Genomic DNA, 21,786 nt, shown 5'->3' on the forward strand with positions numbered 1-21,786 from the left:
ACTTAAATTTGCCTACTGAAAATACCTCATGGAATTGCTTTTGTATCTTGGTGAAAATTCACTTAAGCATTTCATGTGGGTCTAATTTGGGGTTCTCTATTATTTTCACTTTGTGCCTTTTTAGTCTCTGTTCTTCATACATCCACACAAGGTTATTATATGTACCTAGTGAATTATTGATTTTATGATTACTTTCTGTCCCTGTTTGTCTCCAGGAATTATTCTAAAGTAGACTTTGACTGTAGGTTGATCATCTCTCTTAAACCTACCATGGTTGCTACTTCCTTTCCTTATTATTAATATATCTTCATCTAAAGTCAATTAGATATTGGTCAATACTAATTCAAACATGGGAATAAACATTTGATTATTGAATGTATTTCTACTAATTAGTTGGCAAGTCCTTAAAAAATTAAAAGAGTTTTTGAATTTGTAAATATGAAATGATTAAAAAAGAATCTGTTTTCTCAATAGAATCACTGCATTATTGACATATAATACCATATGATCTAGTTAATTTGTTATATTCCTACACGAAGACTATATCTTATTCAAGGCAACCCCACACTGAGAAAGAGTGGTTATTATATTGGGATAATAGGCATCTTATTGCAATACAGGAAACACAGAGAAAGAGCTCTCAACATTTAATAATTGAAAAAATGAGATAGAAGCCACAGAGTCAATAGTTGGGAAAGTCAAAATTATTAATTTACTTATAAGAGAAATAATAATGACTGATATTCATATAATAATCTAGAGGTTGAAAATCACTTTTATGATTTGGCTTCTTAAGTTTTCCTGGGTATTAATATGTCTGTCCTTAGGCCATTAACAATTCGTGAATGTTAATCTTGAATAGATTGAATGATCTGTTTTGTCACAACAGATCATAACCTGAGCCCCAAACTAAACTGCAGCTCTGCTGAAGGCCAAATCTAGACTGAGCGGAGAGTGATGAGAGACTTCCAGAGAGAAATCTTGGTCTGTCCTACTTCTGCCTCCTGTGCTCAGTTTCCTGCTTAGTGAAGGTGGTCAAGAACTGTCACTAGATTGATGGATATTTTTTCTACAATTGAGATGAGCAAAAATATGTTGACTTATGATTCCAACTATTACTAAAAATGTGGCAAGCAGTGATCAGGACAAAGGTGATTGAGGATTGTGGGAACATAACATTAAAATGTTTCAGAATAATCACAAAGACTCACATTTCTATGCTTATGTTTTTATCTAGGCAGAGGAAGTATAACCTGAAGTATTTGAAGATCACTCTTTTGATGAGGAATATGGTGAATTTGTTCTTTCCAAGTAGTGATCTTAATTATCAAGAGGTTCAAAAAGGAAAATAAATTAACATTTGTTTTAGAGCAGAACCATATACAGAAATTGTAATATGTAGTTTTTATTATAAATATGCAGGGTATTCTTGAATATTTAACTTGTAAAAACTAGTGAGTTCCATGAAAACATTGCTCTCTCTAAAATTCACATAATAGACTGAAGAAAGTTTTCACCAACTGAAGAATTTCAGACTATCCTAAAGTCTTACTTATTTGATACAGACATAATTCTTTTTTCCATAAGGATTTCAATAATGTTAACCATATCTTACAATTTTTTTTTCCAGTAGTGATGGTTTAACATACACATCAATTCTGGGAAAGAGGAAAACATTTAAAAATCAGTCGTCATTTCGTGTGATATTACTAAGCAATAACGTCTTTAATTTTTAGTGTGTTTGCCCTTCAAAGTAGAATCTGAACATTTTCAAAGTTATAACAATTCAAATGTGAGCACCAGGCAGTGTTTTCCCATCTTAAAGTAATCCTTTAGATGAGGGTGTCTCTCAACTATTAAGGAAACATCTGTTGGAGGCTCAGCAATTAAGACAAATAGTTTTCCTCTCTAATTGTTTGTATGCAAAATGAACATTGGGTTTTTAAGAGAGGCCCAGGCCATGACAGAGAGAAAGCTGAGGGAGAAGGAAGGGGAAGCTGAGAGTGGACAAGAACAGCTTCTGCTAGGAACGGCCTCAGCAGACACACTCTGTCATTGAAACTGAGATAGGGGTCAAGACAAAGGCGATCCAAGCAGCAGCACAGGATTGCTACTTTAAACAATAAAGGAAACAATCCTGAGCCCACAGCACTTTCCTCTGACCCAGTGAATGTGTAGATGTAAATAAAATAAAACAAACTCAGTAAACCCTTAGTAACCCCGGGGTGATGAAGATACTAGGGGTGACATGAACCCATTTGAATTTCACATCCTGTTTGAAGTGATCCTTTCTCAGGCTCAATGACCCAAAAATGTACTTCACCCCATCTACAGTCTGAATCACCATGTGATTAAATTTTATCAATGATGTCATTCAATTATCTCAAATGATTTAAACTTTATTTCTTCATAATAATTTAACATACCGTAGTTTTAAAAGATAATAACCATAAAACCGCCTCATTTAAATATTTCTCGAAAAACTGCACTATGAGCACAATGAAAACCAGAATTTTACTCTGCAATCCAAAGAGCTAGACTTTCCGCACAGCCATACCAATTGTGGAAAGTGTTTGGAAGTTGTAATGCAGATCTAAGTTGGCAGTTTAAAATCTTCTGACCTCTTTGTGACTTTCCTGAAGTGAGCTCCTTCAATGAGACCAATGACAAGAGAAATGGTCCATGCTGGATTGATATTAAGGCTCACCTCTTTTCAATTCTTTTTTCAGTAGTCTCAGAGGAGGAAAAGGATCAGACATGCTCCCTTAATTTTGTTTCCTGGCAATTAACTCCCAGAATAACACCAAATAATTACAACCATAACATTGCAGAGAAAGTTAGAGTAGCAGTAAATGTCGCTAAGCTGTGAACTTTGACAAACAAGCCCCTATAAATGGCGCGAGGCCGACTTTTACGCACCTGGTAACATGTTCTGCATTGATGCTCGGAAAATTTGGGGAAGAAGATAGTTCATTATGCGGAAAGAAACACCTAAAAATGCTTGAAGTCTGACATTGTGTCCTGGGAGTAGAGGACAGAAGAAATAACACAGAGAAAGCCTTCATTACAAGGGAAATCAACAGAGACTCAAGGTAAATTCAGTGCATTTACCTGTGTGTCTATTTCTCTATTCGTTTTGTTGTCTTTCTGGGAGAAAGAAAAAAAAAATAACAGTAATCATCCTGTATTGTTCTCCCCAAAGGTGCTCAACAGAATGGCCCTGAGTTATGTAGGGTGCGTGGGTGGGTATAACGTAAAATCTCTGTTTTGCCAAGCTGAAGGACAGCATCTCTGGGTCCCCAGTGTCCCTTACCTGCTCTCAAACATTGGCAGTTAGGGCACCAACCACACCGCACCTAGGCAGCTAGCCTGTGTTCCTTCTTGGTGAACATCTGAGCTTATGAAGCATTTCAACTTTAGTTTTGTCCATCCCCTTCAATTATTAAAGACGTATTCCTCCTATCACCTGAATTTCCACACCCCAGTAAAACTGACCTCACTGCAAATCATTCTGAGTGCTGAACCTGAAGACTGAGGACTCCCTTGTCAATGGATTTCTTAATTTAGCTCATTCTCAGATGGCATTCCCTTTTGTATGGTCATGGATAAAGCAATTAATTGACTAAACTCCAGTTAAGCTTTTAAAGAATTCATGGCTTACTTCCTCCAGGAATTTTAATTTAATTATCTCCTCTGTTTTCACGGCTCTTCTACCTTAACCCAAAGCAGTGAATAATACAGGACTCTCAGGGCGAACCGAGAAACTCTGGAAAAGGGCTATATTTCTTTGAGATCTTTGTGTCTTTAAGGAAATAGTGAAATGATTCTCCTTAAAAGCTTTACTATTGAAAATATTATTGTGCTTAATTATCAGTAAAGGTGGAGTCTTTCTAAATTTTAAAGATTCAAAAGCTCAGGTTTTAATAGTTTCATGAAAGTTTGGGGACAGATATTTGGGAAAATATTTACAAGAATTCCAGGTTTCTCACAATTAGGCAAAGAAGAAAAAGATTGAGGTACACACATACACACGTATTTCAAAATTAAAATTAAATTAAAAATAAAAAATTTTTTCCCAATTGGAAGACATAGGTCTAAACTTCACTTGGACAATATAATGCATATACTTAGATGTATTCTCTTCATTGATTTCTGGTCATTGAATAAAAAGGGATGGTATATTTCTCATTATTCAATTCTCTGTCCTATCATTCAAGAAAATTTACATTAAAAATATCAAAAGCAGCAATCCAGTAACCCATGATAAATTAAAATCAATTGAATAATTCAATATTCAGGTAACTAGAGAGAGAAAATGTGAAATTAGGATTTTCTCTAACTTAAGCAAAAAGAAATCCTCGGTAATATTACTTTGCTATAAATAATGTTTCAAGGGAAATTTATCTATAAGCAGAAGTAGTTGGTGTAGAGTTCCTGAATCTATTAAATAAGGAAGAATATATTGGAAAGAAAAATTAACTCTTGTGGAGAGGTGAAGTAAAATAATTACCTGAATGTGGGTATCTCTCTTCTTCAGAAAGCAGCCTAGTTTGAAATTCAATAGTATGCTCAATTTAATCATTTTTCTTCATTGCTTCCTTTCTCCCTCCCTGCCCTTCTTCATTTTCTCCTTTCTTCCCTTGACAATGTTCAGTTACTGATGGTAAACATGTTGCATTCATGTGCAATAAATATTTTAACTTTTGACACAGAGGTTGTGCCCATGAGAAGTCCATCCTCAGAATATGAGGCTGAGACTCAGAGAGCTCGAATACATTGTCACATACTCAACAAACTTGTAGGTTTAAAAGTAACATCCTGAAAATCCCAGTGTATGTCACAGTGCCCCTTCGAACATGATGGAGACCAAGTCTGGGTTTAGCTACATCTTACAACACGATTCTTCAAAGGATCACAATGCAGTGTTTATCCTAAAAAGAATCAATTGGTAAGAAAGGCATTGGTTATAAAAAAAACAAAACAAAACAAAATTGTTATTCTAACCCCAAACGTGATCTCCCCTGAGGACTGAACTTCCAGTTATATTTTTTACCATGGTAAGGTCTTTGTATGCTAGCCTGTTTAAGCCTCACTGCTACCTTGTTTTTTTGTTTTTTTGTTTGTTTGTTTTGTTTTGTTTTTTGGCTTTTTGTCAAAACACCTATTTGAAAATTCTTATATCATCACACAAATCACAAAGTATTTCCTATTATTTATTTTGTTATCATATCTATCACAATCCAAATTACTCCCTTGTAGTTAACATGATAGCTGCTTTTTATTGTAACTTTCAACCACACCATGGTTTTCTAAATTATTGATGATTACATACACATGAAAATGGTTCCAAATCTCTTGCATCCAGATCCTGGGAGATCTTGACCCTTATTTTATCTCTGCACTCACTCCCATGATCACATCAAAAACAGTGGTTCTTGATCTGGGGAAATATTGCCCCTCCACAGGGGCAAGTTTGGAGAACTTTTTGTCTTCACAACTGACTTGGGAGGGAGGGCCACCCTGGGCATCTGTTGAGCACGTGTAAGGGTGCTGCTAAAGAGCCTGCATTGCATAGGGTACCACCTGCCCCCACATACAAAGAGTAGTGTAGCCTCAGTACTGCTGAAGCTGAGAAACCTTGCACTAGAACTCATCACGACCAGTGAGAACAAATCCTCTCGAATACCAACTTTAAGCATCCTAACCTCTGATTGGCCCCATTTACTTCCCAGTTCATCTCTTAGAGTTCTCCAGTTCTAATTTTTCAAGTTCAACTGGACCCAAATTCATAGAGCCATCTTGCCTTGCCTCTGTATCTCACATAGCTTACGTCTATTTTCCCACATCATGTAGAATAAATTCCATAAGCAAACACTGAATTCAGTCTGCACATATGTCTTTGTCTTCATTACTTTCTTTTCATTGACTTCATTAAACTGATCTAAAAGATCATTCTTCGATAATTCCAAAATTCCAGTATTTTTAACCTTTGCTGTTATTACATAGAAGCACCTGTATAGCTACACATGTCTAGAGAAAAACACAGATCTACTGTGAGTGGCTTCATTTAAATTCATGAACCTGAAACTTCAGGATGACCAAGACCTTTATCATGTGTCCTATTCCATTCAATCTCTCACTCTCCTAGATTAACATTTTATGGTCTTTTTCTCCAATATTTACCATCCTAGTCTTAGATTCATATGTTGGAGTATTTGCTATTTTTCTTAAAAAAATGAATTAGTCAGTACTTCACAGAACTGGAGGAAAAAATAGTATTAAAATGCGTTTGGAAGAATAGAAGACCCAGAATAGTCAAAGCAAATTCTAAGCCAAAAAAAGCAATTCTGGAGGCATCACTATAACTAACTTCAAATTATACCACAGAACTATAGTAACAAAAACTGCCATAAAAACAGACACATACACCAACGATACAAAATAGAAGGCACAGAGATAAACCCACACAGATATAGTCATCCTATTCTTGACAAAGGTGCCAAAAGATACTTTGGAGAAAAGAGCTTAACAAAAGATGCTGGGAAAATGGTTATCCATATGTAGAAGAATGAAACTAGCCTCTTATCTCTCACACAGCACAAAAATCAACTCAAAGTGGATCAGAGACCTAGGGATTAGATCAACAATGCAGTTCCTAGAAGAAAGTGTAGGGTCAACACTTATGCATAGAGGCACAGGCAAGGACTTTCTCAATAGAAATCCTAAAGTTCAGGAAACAATGCCAAGAGCTAATAAATAGAATGACATCAATTAAAAAGCTTCTGCAGAGCAAAGGAAATAATCAGGAATGTAAAGAGAAACTATTCCATGGATAAGATCTTTGCTAGCTACTGTTCCGAAAGAGGATAAATATCTAGACTATATAAAGGACTCAAGCAACTTTACACCAAAAAATCAAATAACCCAATTAATAAATGTGCAAACAAATTAAACAGACACCACTCAAAGGAAGAAGTACAGATGGCCAACAAATATATGAAAAGTGGTCAACATCTTTAACAATTAGGGAAATATAAATTAAAACTACACTGGGATTTCATCCCACACCTCACAGACTATCAGTCTTTAAGAATAGAAATAATAATGCTAAAAAGGATGTGGAAATAAAGAAACACTTTTATACTGTTTGTGGGATTGTAAATTAGTATAACTACTATGGAAATCAGTATGGAATTTCCTCAGAAGACTAGGCATGGAACCACTATATGACCCATGTGTACCACTCCCTAGTATTTATTCCACAGAATTAAAGTATAATAATATTTATATTGTATACTTTATTGCACAGAATAAAGTAAAATAATAAAGTCATCTTACTATAGTGATTCATGCATACCCATGTTTATAGCAGCACAATTCACAACTATGGAACTAACCTAAGTGTCCATTAGTGGATAAATAGATAAAACAAAACGTGTTAAATGTACACAATGCAGTTTTATCCATTTTCCTGCAAATGACATACTTTCATTTTTATCCAAGAAAAATGAAAGTATGTCATTTGCAGGAAAATAAGTGAAACTAGACACCATCATGTGAAGTGAAATAGGTCAAACTCAGGTTAAAGATCTTATATTTTCTCTCAGTTGTGAAATCTAGAGAGGAAAAGGCAAGGTAAGGAAAGGAAAGGAAAGAAAGGGGGAGTGGGTGGGTATCTCATGAAAATCAAAGGGAGATCAGCAGAGGACAGGGACTTGGGAATGGAAAATGGGGAGGGAAGGGGAACCTACTGGGGAGTAATAGTGGTCAAATTATATTATCATACTGTGTGTTTGTGCAAAGAGGTAATCACAAATCCTATCAGTATGTACAATTACAATGCACCAATTCAAAACTACGGGAAAAAAACTTAAAAAAATGTATTAGAGAGAAGTTCATGAATTGCCACCACGTTGCCCGCTAGCATCCGACTCTCATGCCTCACCTTTACTCCTGTTACTGTGGATGAAATGCCCATCTTCCTACTTAAGGTCAAATTCCTAAATGCCAGATACACATTTCCCTTTTGCTAACTCAATAATAACCCAGGAATTCACTATACATTCCTTATACTCCAATCTTTATGTTCAGTGTGTGCCATTCTCACATGCATGTATAGAATTGGTCATCTCCCCCGTAATCATTAACCCTCAGCTTTCCTTCCACTCTGGCCCTTCTATTTTTCTACACCACTTATTAATAAAACTCCCTTAAATGCCGTCCATATTCACCTTGTCCACAGCTTCCCAGCCCACTCTTTCACTTTTACCTTCTCTTAATAGTTTTTCCTTAACTGTTCTATTAATATCGCCACTCAAAGGACATCCCTAGGCATATATTGATTGATTGAGTAACCAACTCTCATTCTTATTTCAGCCCTCCTTTGAGAACACTGCCTTTGCCTGGCTTCAGGACACCACATTCTCTTCTCCTTTTCTCTGGTCAGCTATCTGCTACTGTCTTCTAGGTCCCCCTTGCGATGCACACCCGTATTGCAGCCCGACTTAGGCAATGGTCTTCCTGTTTTCAATTAATAGTTATTCTTTTGTGACAGCCTCTATTATCTTTCCTCAACTGCCTCTCCAGAGTGTTTTCCATGCTACTCTGCTCTTCCTGGGCACATCTCTCTTTTAGATAGGTTGAGGCTGCATGAGTGTATAAACCAATAAATCTAAGAAAAACTGTTTTAAAATATGTCTATATGCATTCTTTAAAAATATCCTACAGAATCCCACAGTTTTGTTATGTTTAAGATCACATGTTCTGAGATGGTATGGTTTCAGGATAGAGATGAACAGTTTTTGTAGATGAGCTTGTGGACTATGATCTAAAAAACTTGAACATTAAGCCTCTGGCAAACCTTCCAACTCTTTATTGGGTTAATCTCAAAACAATAATTCCACAGTATGTTTGATTACAAGTACCTATAATATGAACTAAGTTCCTAGGGAATATGGTATCTGTCAATGAAGCATGAAAATGTCTTTAGTTTAAGTGTTAATTTTGTCCCTCTATGCAAAAAAAAAAAAAAAAAGTTAGAAACACATAAAAAATATGTAATTTTAAAATTTAGGTAAAAATAATTTTAACCACAAAAAATTATTAAAAGTTGCAATTTCATGTATTTCTTAAATAATCTCCATTTTCATAAACTCATGTAGAAAGATTTTAATTATTTGTATTATCAGACCAAAATAAGTTACAAATTGAAAAATATAGTTATATCTTCTATCATCTTTTATTTTTGCTACATTAACTTAAAATCTTTCATGTTTCATATTTGAACAACCTCAACTTCTGGGTACCAAGGTTAGCAGCTGAGTGAGTATGGTAATAATGTGCTCTTGACTCAGGATTTACCTGCTCTATTTAATTCTCAGTTAATATAAACATTTGACTATTGATCTTTTTAAATTTTTTTTAATATATATTAGTTATTGGCGGACACAACATCTTTGTTTGTATGTGGTGCTGAGGATCGAACGCATACCAGGCGAGCGTGCTACTGCTTGAGCCACATCCCCAGCCCTGACTATAGATTTAACTTGATGAAAACCCACAAAATAAGTGTCAACTGAGAAGCTGAGCATATTGAGAGTACAGAATTACAATCCAAGGACCATTGGCCAAACAAATCATGTAATTAAAATAGATATTTAAATTTTTCTTAAGATATTTAAAAGAATGACACGTGGAATGGAATTCCATAGTAACCTGTTGAGTGGAATTTCTTTCATCCATTCTTTTCTTGTTCCTTTCCTTTCTTTCTTCAACCCTTGTCTGTATATAATGGTGTGTATTCTGGAACTCCCAATTTTTTTTCAAAAACTTCCTTTTATTTTTAAAAAAATTCATCCAGAAAGATACTCTTCCCTCCCACTTCTTCTCCTGTGCCAATACACTTTTATGTTTAACGAGTTAGCATAGTTAGTTGTCTTCAACTAACTATGCTAACTCCTTAACATAAAAACAGTGTTTTCCTTATTTCCTTATCACCAATATTTGGGATTAAAAAGGAGAATGCAAGATTGATCCAAAAAATTATATATAGTCCCTTAGAAGGCTGATGTAAATAGGAAATTTTAAAATTTATTTTGAACTATGGAGATTGGAAATTATTAAATTAAAAATAGTTTCTTCAGAGTGTTTTAAAATATATTTCAAAGCAAAATGGTCACTGGACATTGTATCATGGAAAAATAAGTATATATTTAAATATATTTAATAATCTTCAGCCTGAAAATAAGCTTTGCTTTCCTTCCCTCCTCAGTTACCAATTATTTGAACTGATTTTAGTTTTTAGCCTCTTCTGAAAGGCACCATTATAATAGGATTCCTACTGCACTGTATAAATTGAGAGCTGTATGTTGGATCTCCACAATGAAAGATGAGGATTCAAGCACTTATAAACTCGCCTGATGCATACATAAATACAGGCACTCACACTCACCTACACACCTAGATTGTATACACAGAATATTCTTCCAGTTCTCTATAATGGCTATTGAAAGTTTTCTTAATAAATGTACAATATTTATATTACTTTTACTGTGTAGATATTGTTTAAATTTGAGATGTGTGGTTATTTGGATTAGCCTTCTTGTAACTTTTCTTCTATTTGAAATTAACAGTCGTCTCTTTTCCTCATTTGCTCAGATATCCACGTACGTACCATTAAGTGGTGCCTAATGAAATTATAGGACACCAAAACACCTTATCCTCTATCAGTTCTGTCTAATCTTGGTGACATTCTCTACTGATCTCACTGTCCTCTTGCTCCAATCTGCCCTCTGGTCTGTCCAGTGAGTAGCATTGCTGTCATCCTGGGATCTCACCACTCCATAGTCCTACGTGATGTGACGTCTTTTCTGAGAGTATTAAACTTTTCTGTTTCTTGTTTATTTTCCACCTTGCTCCATGCCATTTTTTTCTTGATTTTTCTTTTCTTTTGATGTATCACTTTCTCATTGTCCTCCTCAGAAAGAACCTAAAGAGATCGACTTTTGTGGGTGACATGCATTTAAAAATGCCTTTCATTTATACACATATTTGATTCATATGCTGCCTGACTGCTTTAGGATGGAGATCAGGCTATTGAGAAGAAAGTTGTCATTCTGATTCATTATAAATGTTGGCTTCCCTGTATGGAAACTTGCAAAACCTTTTCTTCATCTCCTCATGATATTATTGAAGTTTATCCATAATGCAGTACATCTTAGTCCACGTGCACATAAGTGTTTATTCTGATTTTGGGTGTGTGTACAGTGTTGGGTAAACATCAGCTCTCAATTAAATCACAGTGTTTTTCAACTAATGACTATTTTTAATACAATTATTTGCACAATAGTTTCTAGTCTTCAACTAACACCTCCTATGAGGGAGCAATAGCTATTTTTGTCCATTGAACAACTCCAGTCCTTACAAGATTTCCTAAACAAGATCAGGTGTAAGAATCCTGAAAATGTTTCCATTGCCTTGACAATTGAGCTTGAATAGAAAACAGTTCCAGTTCCAAAACATAAGTTTAGTCCTTATATGGCAATTAAATTAACACTGTAGGAGATGATTGTAAGAGATTCAAAAAGCAGAAAACAAGTTGGGTAGGATATATTTTACCAAATGATTCTGTTGAACTAGAATAATTTTTAGAAGGCATTTTAAAAGGCTAACGTGGATAAATGGAGGCAAAACCTGAGCTGGCATCATGTTTGTAGCTGTTCATCACGTTTACAAGAACATGATATAGCTTGTTAAATATCCTCCTGAATTCAAAATACTGAATCTCCCCTGCATTCTTTACTCTTTTTCCAAACAATTTTATCAGGGAATAATTTACATGTCACTAAGTTTATTACATGTCACTAAGTGGGAGGTTTGATGAGTGTTAGTAACATACAGATAGACACGCATCCATCACCAGAGTCAAGTTTTAGATGACATCCATCATCCTAAAGGGTTGTTTTATTCCTCTTTGTAGTTAGCCTCAGACTCCATACTGAACAAGCATTGTGAAATTTGTCTTGCAACTAAAATAAACATGGAAGCTGTTTGGGGAACAGACTCTGTTTCCTTAAAATGTGTGTTGAAGCCTAATTTTCAATGAGATGATAGTGGGAGGTGTGGCCTTTGGAGGTGATAAATTCGATGTAGATGAAGTTGTGAGGGTGAGACCCCATAATGGCATTAGTGTTCTTATGAGGAAAGCAAGGCAGACCAGAGTCTGTGCTTGCTCTCTCTCTCTCTCTCTCTCTCTCTCTCTCTCTCTCTCTCTCTCTCTCTCTCTCTCCCTCTCTCTCCTAGTAAGGGCACAAGTATTAGAGGACTTGCCATCTGTAAGCCAAGAAGAGGACCCTTTCAGGAACTGAATCTTCTGGTTCTTTGTTCTTAGACATCTTAGCTTCAGATTAAAAAAATAAATTTGTAAATGATGGTGGAATGTGATGGACATCATTATCCGAAGTACGTGTATAAAGAGACGAATCAGTGTGCATATACTTTGTATACAACCACAAATATGAAAAAATGTGTACTTTATTTGTGTACTATGAATTGTAATGCATTACACTGTCATATATAAATAAAAATAATAAAAATAATAAAATTTAAAAAATTGTTATTTGAGCCACCAGGTCAATGATTTTTGTAACAAATTTCAATTAAGAGCAAAGCTGTGGAAATCGCACTGCTCTGACAGCAGTGGATTATGGATGCCTCAAGTTAGATGTGAATGAGTTGGGATGAAACTTTGGCTTAGTCTCTGCTGCAGACAGTTGTGCAGGTCTCTTTCCACACCATTGCTGCTTTTAAACCTGCAGGAAAGTCCCAGGCAGTCATCTTACTCACTAAGGAAGCCCCCACCAAAATAACTATCACCCAACTCTACATGTGTTTCTGCAGCAGCTTCTCTGAGGGCAGTAATGTATGTGAATTTGGAAGGACACTGGTGCCTGAAACTTTACTATCTAATTTCAAAAATTACTAAAAAATTTAATTTACCAGAATATCCTAGTCAAATCTTCTGTTTGTTTTAACCTTCATGTACTACATATATATAGATGATAATAGCTCTATTCTCAAAAAATCTGCTATTAAACCTTTATTCTGCTAGTATGTCTATCTGAAATAATTCTTAATGTTTCCAAAACATTTTAATAGGAAATGAACAGTGCATTTAGTTCATTAGATTTTGCCTTTATTAACAGATATAATTAAATTATCATAAGATATGCCTTATCATACATTTGTGCAAAATTATGATTATTGTCAATTTTTTAATTCTTCTCTAGAAGAAAATGTATATAATTTAACCATTGACATAAAAAGTAAAGATTTGTAATACTATTCTTTTGTTTTAGAATTATGAGGAATGCCTATATCTGCAACCAAAAATTTAATTTTGCATTTCTATATTTCCAACTATAGATAGTCTGTGTTGGCTTCATTTGAATAGATTCATTTGCTTTTAATTTTATTAAATTTGACAATCAATCATAGCAAAATTTTTAAGTTTTATGCATTCTGTTAAATCCTGATCTATTAAAGACAAACAAAAAATGGTTAATTGAAAATATTTTTAACATCAGTCAACAATTCTACAATTTTCAGGCATTTTCTATTCTATTATCTTCTAGATGTTAAATGATACTCTGACATCTGAAAGGTCAGCATATTGATATCATAAAGAATAAGCAAAGATGATAAAGTCATAATGTATTGATATTTTCACCCAATTTTAAAATGGAAAAGGAACAATATTTATAGAAATTCTAAAATGTGCATATGATTGTTATTCACCACAATGTTTAACATAGCCTCTGTATAAAAGAGTCAAAGCAAGGTTCCACCTAAAACTTAAACATCACGCCTGGTGAAAGTGACATTTCTTTGAAATCCCAGTACTTGGGAAGTTCAAGGCCAGAATCAGCAACATAGCAACACCCTAAGTGACTTAGTGAGACCCTGCTTCAAAACAAGAAAAAGTTAACAAAAAGGGCTGAGGATGTATCTCAGTGGCAAAGCACCCATGGGTTCAATTTCTAGTACCACCTCCAAAAAAATATTAAACACCAACTTATTATTTTGATAAAACCACACATTTTCAAGGCTCTTAAGATATAAATTTTCTTCCTTTGATCATTTCTTCATTTTTGTTCCACTTGCCGATAGAAAACAGACTCAGAAAGTTTGAAATGAAGTTAGGCTTATGGTCCGTATTTTGAAACAAAGTTATAATGCTTTTCTATGCCTCCATCTCTAGTACTGACCCTATAAGAACAATTATATCCAAATGCGCCTTATCATCAGTCTGTTTGTGATGCTTATCATAGAGTTCAGAATGTCTCTTGCAAAGTATATAGCTTTTTGAAAAGAAACCCAAATTGGAAAAATAATTTCCATATATTTAAAAATGGCGATCTAGCAAAAGTTTAAAAATTAGTGAGTTAGAAAATTGAGTTAGAATTTTTACTTACGAAGTAAAGGGGAATGTCTGTCAATGAGGTCATCGTGATTATACTTTCCCATAAATACTTTATTCCATAGAAATGAATTTTATTGTGTTACACAAAGAAATATTTCATGTGTGCCAACTTATTTATTCTTATCCAACTATTTGATCTCATCCTAAATATTTTCTATTTAAGAGAACATATCAATCACGAATATAATGTCAGATATTTTGACATGATTGAATTTTTGTGTCCCATATAAATTCATACTCTGAAATCAGTCCCCTCTCTCTCTCTCTCTCTCTCTCTCTCTCTCACACACACACACACACACACACACACACACACACACACACACAAACACACACATTCTCCTAATGTAAAGGTCTTTGAAAGTGGGGTTAGGGGAGGCGATTTGGCCATGAGTGAGTGCAAAACTCATCATTAGGAAGAAGCTTTAGAGCTCCCTGCCCTTTCTGCTTGGAGAGGTCTCTTCAACATGGTTCTCTGAACCACGGACCTCACCAGGCACCTCAGCTTTCAGTGCCTTGATTAGGACTTCTCATCCTCTAGCACTGCGAGGAACAAATTTTTGTTGTGTCTAAGCCACCTAGTTAGAGGCACGTGGTTTTTTTATAACAATACAAAAGGGCAAAGACACCTGTTTGTTGAAATGACAGCTATACTTTTATTATTTAATAAAAGGTAGTATTTAAACTCTGCTCATTCTTACAATTTGTGTGAAAGACCAAAGTTTATATAGATGCAGTAAAATCCTGTGATAACAGGAATGATAATGAATGCAATGAATTCAGATTAAAGTAATTGACAATTGACTCCCAAATCCTGAGAACTTCAGGCAGGCTGGCTGTGCAGTCATGCCTGAATCATTTAATTAAGCTCACAATAATGCTATCTTGCATCTTAAGCAAGACAATTGTTTTAAACAGTAATTATGAATAGCGTATTATAATGTTTAGTATAAATAAATATGCATATTATATGTTATATAATATATGTGTGTGTACACACATACAGATCTTTGGTTTGTATTTTCATTGTACATAAATACATCTCTAAATAACTTATTTTCTAAAATCTTCCTCAAACATTTAAAATGAGTAGGAATTAAGACGACAACTGGTTAATGAACATTCTGGGCATCAGGTGAAATAATTCAGGTTATATGAGAAGGTTTTTCAATACTGGTGATTTTTTCCCACATCTATTTTTTTCCCCAGTTTTATGAACTTCAGGAACTTCATTTTTAGTGTATAAGATAGGGCACATCTTTTGCAATTTACTTCGCTAATATTATCCTATTCCTTTTGACCCAACAACACACAAGTACGCTTGGAAAGACCTAGAGTTTATTTCCTATAAGGCCATCATGTTGTAGAAGAAGAATATAGTGTGGCAGTTTTTACTCCCCACTTTAATCTTAATGCAGGTTTCAGTCATTGAAGTTGAGGAGGTTTGATAGTCACACATATAAAAGTCAAAGAACAAATCTGTTATAAGTCACCGGAGGGGTGTAAACAAAAGCATTAGTGAGCAGGCTTACTGTGGGGCATTACTAATTCCACTAAGACAAGACATTTTATTTGAATTATTAATTCTTTTCTCTTAAGATAATCATTCAGCAAAATATTTTAAAGCATATGCTAGAGCTAAGGCACACTTAGAAGTGTTAATCCTGTAAGTGAACACGACATGTCAAACCAGCCACATAGATCCTGGTGCCTCGTGGCCAGGGTCCTTCAGACCCACTCTGAGTCCAAAAGGAAATGCTCATATTTGGAGTTACAGTTTATTGTGGTAAAATACATTTCTACTGAACTATTTAGTTCCTGTGCGAGTGTCAAATAAGGGAATTTTGCCAGTTTAACTTCAGTGTTGGATGGGTCAGTATGAATTTTGCTGCTAGAGTCATGGACATGGAATTTCAACCTTGGCAGAGAGACCAGGCCCGTCCTGTGGCTGCTGTGCAGGCAGGAGCCCCTGCAACTGGGTGAAGTCTCTGTCCACACTGGAGCACACCTTGCTCTCATCTCTGGCAGCTGGTGTTTCTCGGGTGCTCACAGCATTGTGTACAGATGGCAGGTGGATTCCCCCAGAGCTCCAAAGCCACCATTTTGACAATATGTTCTAAAACCCCTGAAGCAGCATCCAGCCATGCTGAGAAATCTGGGTAGCTTCTTCACATGATCTGTTGACAGGGTTGCTTTAGAAAATACTCTGAATAAAAAACTTTCAGAAATTTTGAATGGTGTATTTTAATTCTTTTTTTTAAAATAAGAACTCTCATTACAGAATGTATGATTCTTTTTCTCAGGAAATGAATAGTCTTTTATAGCAAAAACTCTTAATCTCTCAGTGTTGGAACATCTCAGCCAGAAAATCTTTCTAGATCTAACATCTAGAATATGATTAAAGTTATACTTAAAAAGCAAAAATCGTGTGTTTGATAATTTTTATGTATTTTCTTAAGGTTCAACTTTTAAAAAGTTATCATATAGATCCTTGGGTTACATAACCATATCATTGACAGAAAATCTGGCATATGTAAGGTCTGTTGGTCATGAAAACAGCTTAGAAGTAGTATATGGGTAAACCTCAAATCACTGTGGGTCATTTCAATGGTCAAAAGCAAAAAGGAAAAAATGATAGTAGAACATTCCAGAACATAGGCACATTTGGGGTTGATGTGAAACAAAAGCTGATACCCAGGAAAATCTGCAATTTTATATGGAGATGTGTATAAGAAGTAAATAGTGTCTAGTTAGGAGCTATTTAACAGTCATGCCTCTGTAAGAATTAAAGTGTTTTCTAGCAAATTTTTGAGAACCAAGTTGCTGTGGCTCACCTACTAAGAGCTCTAAGTCTCTGCAAATGCCTGAATCTCTCTGCATGCTGTGGTTCCCCTTCTCTCTTGTTCATGGAACAAAATACATGGTTGTGCACTACTTGGGTGGCAAGTTAATCAAACTTTGTGGCTCATGGCAATTCCATGTTGATATGGATGGTACAAGGAATGGCATGGGGGCAAATGAAGACCCAAATATTAAAGGGAAGATTCGTGACATGACACCCCCAGGAAAATTAGGGAACTCTCAGCAGAGGATAAGAAAGATGAAGAGGGTATTATTGCAGCTAAGACTCTCATAGTTGGTGAGAGAGTAAAACCTTAACAGTCAGGAGTCTAATCCCAAATATATAAAATTTCAGAAAGTCTGTGCAAGAGATCAGCAATGATAATTTCCTTTGTGCTTAGTAAGCAAGTATGTATTCCTTAGGAAGTTTTATATTTGGGAAATAGTCATAAGAGTGAAGCAATCTAATGATATACCCCTTCCACATCAGAGATACATGAGTTTTAATCATAATTCTATTACACATTTAACACTCTAATTTAATTTTTTAGAATTTTTTTACTTATATTTGCACAAGACATAATTACTTAATACCCTTATTGGCTGTCTAATAATTATATTCCCTTATAATTTTTCAGGATAAAATATTAGAAACACTCTGTTCCCAGCCACATTATTAAAGGTTTGAAACACACACACACACACACACACACACACACACACACACACACACACTGAAACAAAACCCTGAGAGACCTTAAGTTTGCATCATAAATTCTTATTTTAAAAAAGTGTATTGCATTACTGCACAGCATCTTCCATTTATTTTCTCCACCAGACATTCTCAAGAGGAATCTATTTCTGTTGTCTTGGGTAGGCACAACTGATCCTGTGTTGTTTTTCCATTTTTCACCAGGGTCTGATACCTCCAGTAAGACAAATCACCCTGGCCAAAGTCACTGGGTAGCATTCTCCTGGAGGGGATTACACTCTGCTCACAGATAGGGCCAACTCTCACTGACTCTTCCAATTCTGTCATGTGTTGGAGACCTGTAACTGCTGAAGGGATTTTTTTCCCTCTGGAATCACCAATCTAAATAACGGTATTCTTATGAGGGAGAATATATCTATAATGTGGTACACACCAGGTACACAGCTCCAGTGCTAACCACTCATTTGTTGAGTTGCTAGAAATGGTGATTAGTACATGCACAAAGTCAAGTTTACCCCAGAAACTGCCTTCAGCTAAAGGCTCCAGCTATGCCTGAAGCTGTCCATGTTCTCCAGGGGTGTCTCTCATTCCAGGCTTGGTTCTTCCTTGCTTCTGTTCACAACAACTCAATGATGTGTTGTGCTGATGTAGACCAGAAGGACCAGAAAAATTTATTCTTTTCAATTTTTCAGAAGATGCACAGAAATATTATAATTTCTTCCAAAAAGAGAGAAACTTATTTGGTTTAGAATCTTATCTGGTAAGATTCATCGGTAAATCCAACAGGACCTGCATTTGCTTCATAGAAACATTCTGAACTATTAATTCAACTATTTTCATGAAACTCTGTTGTTACCACATTCACATGGATTCAAAGATAGTGTTTCTTGTTTTACATTATGCTACACAGGTTTTTTTAAAAGTATGGTTTTTTTCTCTCTCTCTTTTTTTTTTTTTTAAATTCAGACCTTTGCCATACTGTACTTTCTTTCACATAAGGCAAACGTGTGTAATAAGGCAAGAATTGGCAAGCAAGTGATGCTATTCTATAATTAGATATGCATGTTTTCTTTAAAACTCAACTCTAATTATGAAGGTGAATCTTGTCCATCTGTATTTCTCTTCTTTGAGAAACTTCTGTTTTTTAGAACTGATTTCCTGGAAAATACAGTCCAATGACAAACCCACATGATAGTGCTTTTATTTTTCATGGAGTATAGTTAGAAAAAAAAATACAACAAAGGTAAAAGCACAGCAGAGAGTGAACAAAGTAAATGCATAAATATGAAGTTATACATTGTTAATCTGGCCACAATATCTCAAAAAAGAAGTGCTTTCTCATTTATTTAACATAACTTTAGTGAAGCCATGTAGAAACACTGGATCTTAGAATGATTCATCAGAAGAGAAAAAATGAACATCCTTATCTTCCTGTCCCTTTCCATCATTTGTCTAGTGCCAAATTTGCCCTGCAGAGAGAGCACCCACCCTGGATTTGCTTTTCAGAATCTTTGGGTCTTCCCTGAGGTATTTGCAGGAGGGAGAATCAGCAATTGTGTGGTTCCTACAAAACCCCAAATATTTCCACAAGGAAGACTGAGTCAACAGATGAAATTAAAAGATGAGGTCATAGAGACGGGGTGGAATTTCATCTTAACCATGGGATGGCCCAAGGTGTCTCTCGAACTGTACTCAAGATTTTTTTATGTGAATCAATTTTTATTAGTATTAATACATAAAACTTGTAAAAATTAATAGAATTCATGGTCATATTTCCATACATGAATATTATGCATGGATCATGTCCATCTTCCCCTCTCCTCTTGCCCTCTTCTCTCTCCCTGGCACCCTTCCTAGTCCCTAGTAATCCCTCTTCTATTATTTGATTCTGTTGGTTTGTTGGTTGTTTCCACATGTGAGAGAGAACATGTGACACTCATCTTTCTGTGACTAGCTTATTTTGCTTAACTTCATGTCTTTCAGCTCCATCCATCTTGATGCAAGAAAGGATTTCCTTCTTCATCATAGTTGAGTAATACACCATTATACATGGACGCCTTGTTGCATTTACCCATTCATCATCTGTTGATAGGCATCTAGGCTGATGGTGCACCTTAGTTATTATGCTGCAATAAACATAGGCTATCTTTTTTTGTACCCTAATTTTGCTCCCTTTGGATATATACCCAGGAGTGGGATAGCTGGGTCATATAGTAGTTCTATTTTAGTCTACTGAGGAAACTCCATACTGTTTTCATAGTGGGTGTTCTAATTTACAATGCCACCAACAGTGTATAAGGTTTCCTTTTTCATACCCTTGCCAGCATTTATTACTTTTTAAATAATGTAATAGTCATTCTAACTTGGATAAGGTAATATATCTCTATTTGCAAGATTTCTGAGTTTTTTTCAAAACCTCTCTGCCGAATTTCCCATTCATATCTTACATTGTCTTGCTAATTTTATTAAACTGTGTATCTGTATTCTCTAGGATCTCATTGACCTTTTCAAAAATCATTCTTTTGGATTTTCTTATCCAGTATATCATCCACTTCAATATCATTGGAATTTGTTACTAGACAGTTATGATCTTTAGGGGGAGGTGTTTTATTACATTGGTTTTTCAGATTTTTTGTGTTTCTCTGTTGAGATCTGTACATCTTATGGCACATCTTATGGATATCTACACCATTTTATAGGATGTTTTTTGTAAGCTGCTTTCTTCTGAAAGAGTGTCTTGGGTATGGCTTTGCTACTCAATGTTCAGTTTATTTCTAATTGTGTACTACGGTATATTCTCACTGAAGCTTCTTTGGTTGTGATTTGTGAGACTGGACACAATGCATAATGTATCAGAGTTGAAGAGATCCAGTGTCTCTACAGGTCATTTGATGGTGGGAACACTAACAGTTCAGGCAGAGGTGGTGTTGAGAGCACAGTATGTGAGTATGTGAGATGCACCCATGTGATGACTATGATGGGGACTGTGGCTCCTACCAAGTGGGGAGGGGAGTTTCCTCAGGCACTGTTAGTACTGGCTGTTACTGGGGTTGTTCCCTGTCACTGGGTGCTCCAACAGTGATGAAGGGCCTAAAGTAATTGTGCTCTGATCAAATATCTGTGTTGTTCCAGGGCCTTCAAAGAGGGGAGGGGCAGGAATCATATCACCCTTTCCATAGCACCCACACCCAGTCTTATCAGATAAGTTGCAGGGCTGCCCAAAGCAGGGGGACCACACAGGTGCGGCAGCAGCAAACTGGTGCTATTCTTCCTTTGTGCACCTGTAGGCATGTCTGCCCAGCAGTAATACCTGAGGCATCCCTTAGCTGTGCATGCCTGGGATAGGATGATGTCCAGGAACATTTCTGTCCTCTATTATTCTATTTGTTACCGTGTTCACCAGGGATGAAGAGGAAGTGAGTTAGGGCTAGAGTGAGGTAAAATTTCTCTCAGCTGAAATCCTTACAGGAGGAAGGGAGAGTAGAACTTGGTGGACACTGGGCAAGGTTTCTCTCTGGATCTTCTTGGTCTGTGCATTGGCTCATTGGACTCTACAGTCTTCTTGCAGATTCTAGAATGTGCCAAGAGGTCTGCACCTGCCCTGCCCTCTGTGCAGAATGCCCTTGCCCCAGGGCTCCATGGGGCTCCCACCTCACTTCTTTCAGGGCCCTCTTCCTGGAAGAGGACCTCCCTCCGCCTCCTGTCCCAGGGCAGGATGATGGCTGCATCTTTTCCTCCCCCACACAGTTCTCCC

This window comes from Ictidomys tridecemlineatus, chromosome 13, assembly GCF_052094955.1.
Source record: "Ictidomys tridecemlineatus isolate mIctTri1 chromosome 13, mIctTri1.hap1, whole genome shotgun sequence".
Lineage (NCBI taxonomy): Eukaryota > Metazoa > Chordata > Mammalia > Rodentia > Sciuridae > Ictidomys > Ictidomys tridecemlineatus.